Here is a 7,441-nt window from a genome sequence, read left to right on the forward strand (position 1 = left end):
CAAATGCATCATTTCCTAAACAAAAAAAAAAACAAAAAAAAGAAGGCTGGTAAATGATTAGCTCATTACGTAGGCCTCATTTTGGTTTTTAAATGTTAACTGGCAGAGTGACTCTCATTTGAAAATCAGCCAATCTAATTTACCATCACGAGACAGGCACATTGTCTAGGGGTGGGTTAGAGTCACTTGCTATAAGAATCCCAACTCGCTCAAAGCATAGATGCGTGTTTCAGATCCAGTATTTTTTTATTGCGACTGCTTCACAGAAGACAAATATGAAACGATAGGTTAGAAAAGTCTTTATGGCTTACCATGTTCATAACTTATGGTCTGTTTTCAAGAGCTGGAGCCGATTCTGGGAGTTAGATCTGTAACACCTGGTAGAGGACATACTGCAAGTGGCATTGATCTTGCTTGGCCTGTTGAAAATTGGGTCCTTTTAAGTGTCTCAGGTTGGACATCCCTAAATGCATGCAGCCCACATCCCGTCTGCTTTTGAAAATTTAACCCTAAATGACTTCATGTTGGCCTTTTCGGCCTGCTTCCATGGAAGTCAATGGGAGTTTTGTCAGTGACTTGAATGGGCCTTGAAAGTCCTATCAGCTATGAATACCTGTTGTGTGTCTGCCAATGGATTTGGGAGTATCTGAAGGCCCAGGATAAGAGCCTGGGATGCAGGATGCTCCCCGGTTGTAGCACCATACACGGTGTTTAGCGTGATTAAGCTCTGCCTGCTCAGTCAATACGGTTTTTGGAACGATTAAGTCCTGCTCAATCAATACGATCTGGAACCGATTTGGCTGATTTGACCTGGAGCACAAAATATATATTTTTTTTAAATCTGTTGTCTCCCCTGTCAAACCCGTCCCCAGCAGATTTCTCTCCTGACGCCCTTTTCTGTTTTAATAATTAAAAAGAATTAGAGAATTAAAAAAGTTAAAAAAGAAAAAGAAAGTAAGGAATAAATACCTGGATACAGGAACAGGATAGCTCTGACCTTAATCCAGAAAAGGCAGACACTTTGCAGTTGAGGCTAACGCTCAAGGTTGACACTTACCCTGACACAAATATGCCTCTGCTTATAAGACCCCGTATTAAAAGATGTAGAAAATATGAATGCATAATCCTAACACTTATCAGTAATTTAAATAGTAAAAAATACATCCGTTTGGGATTCAGACAACATGTCTGCCTCTAAGTTATGAAAGGAAACACCAATAATACTTATCTATGGCAGAGATGTTCTTCGGGATGTGAAAATTACTGTATTACCACAAAGCTGTTTCTTCTACCGGGGTGTTTTGTAGCCTGGTTCATAATATTATGCATCTTGACAGATCCTTGTAATTACAAATTTAAGTCTTAAATCCTCAGCTTTTCTTTATGTTCTTAAGCTACCCCTATAGGTATCCTCACTTCAAACTTATGTCAGACCCAAAATACAAGGTGAAATGGGGTCAGCTGAATTCCTGCACTTTATAATGACATTTATTAAAGCTAGTTCGGTAAAGAAACGTTGAACTGAACAATCTTGAGCATACCATTTAAATCCCACCGCCCCGCCAAAGCACACTAAAATTGTTTAATTAAAACCAAGGTGCACATTAATAAGAAAGGATATCATTTTGTTATTTATATGTAATTTCTTTATTTTGTTAAAAAATAAAATAAAATAAAAGCAAAAGAAGGACCAGTAGGCTGGATAATAGCCCTCCATGGAGAAGAAATAAGTATACGACAGAAGAAAAGCACAGTAAGAAACATAATGTTAGTAAAACACACTTAATGCTACACAATCTGTAGAAAATGCTACTTTGCATTTGGTCTGCAGCATCGCTAACTGCAAGCAATTGAGTAAAAAGTGCACCTTTTAAACTAATTCCTTGTGCGAGAGATAGAGTCACATCCAGAAGCCTACCTCATTAATATGCTATAGTGGTCAAATAGGAGATTAATAGCAAAGTCACCTGCTAAAGCTACAAGGAACCTGTTGATTAACAATAAGCCTCCAAAAATAAGATACCAGACTGCAAAGCAAAATCGAGTCCAAGGGCAACAAGTGCTTCTGTAATTTATTCCTTCTTTATACAAGGGCATAAAGCTCCCTTTATAACCGTGTTTTCAACGCCCTGCTGTGAGCTGTAGGTGTGAGCTTTTCAGCTGATTTATTAATTTTAGTTTCAATCAAAGTGTCACCTGCAGACACAAAAATGTAGGCCTCGCCACGGAAAATACAGTAAAAAAAAAAGAGAGAGAGGGAGAGAGGGAAAAAGAGAGAGAGAAAGAGAAAGACCAAAGGTTTAATTCCAAGAAACTCTGCCAGCAATTTTTTTACATGAACCCTGGATGGCCTATTCTTTGAGAAGCCAAAATAATTCCCAGCAACATAATTAAAAAAAAAAAAATTCGAAATTAAACATTTTTGTCATACTTTGAAAGTCAGCCCTAGACCCGGGAAATAGCACTAAAAAGGAGGCTGCCAAAACAATCAACCCCTGTTGTCAGTAGGGGTACATTCTCCCCAATGAATCGAGTGAACAACAAGTCCACTGAGCAAAATGTGCAAAAAATTCTCAATTAGTTGTCTTTATTTAGTGAACACTATGGGGTCCTCAACTGCACTATAGAATTATGGCAGGAAAGCTGGGCTCTTCACTGGCTTATTAGCATTCTCACAGGGTTGGAGTGCTGCTGATAGCAGACTGTTGCCTCCAAGAGCTGTTGGTGGGACCCCTACACTCCTTGTGCTTTGTCCTTTTGTCCTTCCCAGCCAGCAGGAAGTAGTGCCCCATGTTCAGAGCATTCTGGGATACCTTCATTCCATTCACAGTTTGCATACTCGACAGGGCCAACGTCTTTGTCACCGGCTCGGAGCATCACGGTCACAGGTTTAAAGGCGACGCCGAAGCCGTACTTGCCATTTTAGAAATGCATTTAGAAAGTGCCCCCCCCACTTCCAAATGAACATCGCGGTCAATGGAAGGACAGGATCAGGGGCAAAGAGGGTCAACGTTCGGCTGCAGTCCGATGACGTGACACGGGATGTTATCAACCGGGCCAGGGGATGCAAGGAGGAGCAAACAGAACAGCATGTCCCTAGCGTTCTTATCTCATTTTAAATGGAAAGTGATGATTTTTTTTTTTAACAGAAGCAAGAAAAAAGGGGGGGAAAAAAATCCCACCGAACCTCTGGTAACAAGTGTTAGAAATGTCTTTTCTGAGAAAGAGGGTATTTGCTGCTTTAGGGAAAACACTATCATTGACTAAATTAACAAGTTGTCTTATCAACTGCCATAAGCCTTGAAGTCTAATTAATTTAGTACTGATCAATAGCCTTGAATGAGGCATTGATTTCTGTAGCTTTTCAGGGCTGAAGCAGGATCGCATTCTCTGCTACACACACGTTTCTTTCATGAGAGCCGCGCATCCAAGTTATTAGGATTTATTTCTCGTCCCCCCCCTTCAATATACGCACAGTATGTTAGGAATGAATTTCCACAGGAGTAGACTGTAAATTGTCTATACAAAATAAGGGAAATGACAGGGGTTACCCAGGAAAATATATTCACGCTGCCTTTCAGGGCTATTTTCTGCCATGAAGTCCTCTTTCTGCAACTAAAGAGTCAGGAGAAAAACTCTAGTGGCCAGCCGGTCAGTTGGGGTCAAGGGACATAGCTGCATGGAAGTCAGTGGAGCTGCTCTGCTTTGTACCAGCTAATGGCTTTCTGAATACCTACAACAGGCTCCCTCCTGCCATGCCAATAAGAGATTTACTAATGATACAGCTTCTCTGAGAAATCAGCTGAAAAAGTTGCAGCCTGTACTGAAGGTAGCAACACCCCCGTATCCATATCCAGGCAGAGCAGCGCCGATGCTGTGCGTGGACGGGAGCAGCTCACCCTGAAGAATACAGGTGTGCATTTGGCCTTGTGGAGTCAAACTACAGTCCTTTAAACTCAGATAGCTTTGCTGACTGATAAAAGCAAAAGCAACCCCACCTTTCTGGAGGCAGGTAAAGCTACAAAGGGAACTGCTTTGCTAGCTGGGTACGGAGAAGGTTGCTAGTCTACTAATTAAATAGTTCCCATGAGCTCTTCTGCCCTTCATTGTCAAAACCATTTGCATGAGGGCGGCTCTCCTGCAGTTGAAAAGTGAATGCCAAGTGGGGATCTGGGCAATCAGTTATGCACACAAATAGTTCCATGATAGTGGAGGGATAGATGCTCTTGTGAGTCACTGCCCACCAAGGTGAGTAAGGGCTTGTAGGCTGGCCCATTGAGAAGCAGGCTGTTGCTCTGCTCAAAAGCCCCATTGCATGTCATTAGGAGAACCCTGCCTTTGATTCTCCTCTTCCTCTTTGTACTCTTCATTTATAAGCAGGTGGGAATCTCTGGGTGCTGATGCACTTGAGGCCTTGTCTAGACTGGGGAAATTTCCCCCAGGATAAGTGCATGCAAAAACCTACATCAGGCTGAGGAAGGGTGTTTGTGCCCAAAAGCTTGCTAAGAAAAATTTTTCCAACTATGTGTGTTGATCTAATATATCAGATTCACCCAAAGGACCTTGCCCGCCTATGTCCTTAGACGAACACAGCTACAACCTGTACCCCAGCAAAAACCTACTGCAGACACTCTGGTTGGGTACAGAGCTCATTATTCAATGCTAGGGCAGCAGATCTGTGTCAGGGGCTTGAATTGGGGCAGCTTAACTGGTACAAAGCCCACCCCAGACTGACAGAGCCTCTCCTTTATTCATAGAAATTACACCTGATACTCTGTACATCCTTTCACAGCATCTGCTGAAGTGAACTTGGGTTCACAAAATCTCGTGCTCTATATATATATATATTATGTAGTTAGCCGATAAAGATGTAGCTCTACCCTGCTTTCTGGCTGACTGTAGACTAATATAGCTAACTACATCTACCTAATATTCAGCCATACGGAGCTCAGTCCTGCAAAGTAACTGATGCCCTTGTCTGCTATTTGCAGGGAGCATCTCATCTTGCAGGCTCTGGCCCTGGGGCAAAATGTTGTCCTTGGGTACCCACATACAGTGCCACTGAGGTCACCCAGGTTCACAGCAGTACAACCAAGATGGAGATCCACGCTGCTCGAATTCTTCGCTCTTCCTCATTTTTTTTCAGTTCCAAGTATATTCAAACATGGAATAGAAAGGGGGATAAAAATCCTAAGGCTTGGTTCTTGATCATTGCTATAAACATGGAAGATGCTCCAATGGCATCATCCAGCCACATAAGACACCAGAATCAGGCCCTCAATATTTACAAGTTAGCCTAAGCTTCAAACCTATAGCGCAGAAGCTAGTTAGGTTTTACAACTGCTTTGCTTAGAGTCCTGTAATTCCTCTGCCTTCCTAAGCCAAATGCATTGCTCAATTTGTTTCTTTATTAAACACTCCCTTTTCTCTTCCCAAAAGTGGCACAAAATGGATTTCACCAAAAAACAAAACAAAACAAAAAAAAAAACAACCCCTTAAATGTAGAAGAGTTAAAATTTAGCTTTACAAAATTTGGCCCTTTTAACTTAAACTTTAAAAAAAAAAAAACCGCACAAAAGTCCCACTCTTAATCTGTTTGGGGCCCTCCATGAGTTTCCATAGCACTTTACAAAAGATCTTTATTGAAGAAAGGATTGGACAAACTTTCCTTATATGTGTGGCCCTAGTCATTAATTGCCCCTATCTTCTTTACTAAGGCCGTATTCCTATGTAAATACCCTTGCATAATGTTACAGGCTATTGTCAGGCCAGCGCCAGTCAGTCGCCACTTATATGCATTTTTATTTCAATCCGCTGCGCAGAGAATGAAAAGATGTCTGGACTTAAGCTGTTTACCAACTGGGCCAAAGCTGCAGAGTGGCAGAACTGAAGAAAGCACCAAGCAACTGCAGGAACATGCTTTGACAATGCAAGCAGCCATTTTCAGTTGAGTTATTAACCTACCCTGAAACTCTTCTAATCTATGCCTTTTTTAAAAGAACAAATGTACTGAACTAAACATGAATGAGCCAGAACTATTAGGAGAGAAATCCTCTAAAGGACTATTGAGCGCAACATAGGTTTGTAATCATTTTGTCTCAGTTGCCTGCTACCAACATTATCAATGATGATAATGCTTGCTCAGTTGTGGCGGATTGTCTTGCAATTAAACGACAGTGCCGTACTGTAAAAGAACATGCAGAAACACATGAGATACCGAGGGCTTTCAAGTTACCCGCCAATAGGGGTGTGTGGAAAGCGGAATGAATTACACGTAAGCTTTGGGAAAAAAAAATCTACATCTAAACTTCAAAGAAAAAAACAACTAACCCAACTGAGGATTCATTCTTTAAATCTGCCAATATGTATTTCCTACTTAAAGGGGCCTCTGGACAATAACACATCTTAAAAAAGAAAAAGATAAGAGCAAGAGTCTGGTTGGGATTGGGTTCCCCCCCCCCCCTCCTTTCCCCTTGTTTAAAAAAAAAAGGGAACACCTTACAAATGTGCTGCAGGCTACTATCTTTGTCGTGACTTAATGGCACCACAATCTACATAGTGTAGTACTAGCCTTAAGAAACTCTTGACTATTTGCATGCATATTAGAATCCAATGAGTGCTTAATAAGTGCATATATATGACAGAGGAAACATCTCATTGCATAGTTAAAGCTACAAAAAAACACTGAGAAAGGCAAAGTCGCAAGTTAATTACCATTACAATGCAATCCAGTACAGCAGTCATAGCTGAAAACCTTTTCTATTAAGGCTTCTGGGCTCAACCTTGTCTCTGCAGGTCAGCTACAACACTGATAACCTTTCCAGCAGACAAATACATGTAAAATTGGCTCATCTAATTAAAAGCTCAGGGAGGTGTAGAAAAATACCAGCACATTGAGTCTGGGCAAATGAGTACTCCCTCCAGCTGATGAAGCTACAATATGTTGCTGCCTTTGCTCTGGAAGGAAACTGAGTCACTTAACATTTCAATAGGTTAATCAATTGACAATTAAATGGAGAAATTGGTTAACTCTGCAACAATTAACATGACACTCTATTAAGTACACTTTCTAATTGCCACAGCTGTGGGTGAAAATTAATGGCTCTGTCAAAGCATCTCAAATAGGTTGTTCTATTTGTGTTGTCAGGAAAAGATACAGCTGAAAAGCCCAGTGTTATTTTTATACCTTAGTGGGTGGGAGATTCAGCTATTAACTCTATTTTTAGCTTAGAAGAACTCTTGCATATTTTCAATATGTATTCTTTAATTAGGGCTGGCCATTGAAAACATCTGTTTTTATTTAAAGCTGCTTTTTTTTCTGGTGGCAGCTAAAATATTTAAAATACACATTGCTTGTGATTAAAGTTATATCTAGATAGTTATACCTAGCTAATTCCCTACATGCTAAACTATGTGGGGAGGAAGCCAGAATAATTGAAAC

General features: G+C 40.9%; 1 long non-coding RNA gene across 1 annotated transcript; it reads right to left on the bottom strand.

Moving 5' to 3' along the window:
• Positions 1–316: 316 nt before the first annotated feature.
• LOC132248444 (uncharacterized) lies at positions 317–6,830 on the bottom strand. Its single transcript, XR_009459640.1, has 3 exons — positions 6,715–6,830; positions 614–810; positions 317–419 (listed from the first exon to the last, which is right to left on the bottom strand). It is a non-coding gene; the product is annotated as an uncharacterized LOC132248444 (long non-coding RNA).
• Positions 6,831–7,441: the final 611 nt, after the last annotated feature.

The sequence above is a fragment of the Alligator mississippiensis genome, chromosome 2, assembly GCF_030867095.1.
Source record: "Alligator mississippiensis isolate rAllMis1 chromosome 2, rAllMis1, whole genome shotgun sequence".
NCBI lineage: Eukaryota > Metazoa > Chordata > Crocodylia > Alligatoridae > Alligator > Alligator mississippiensis.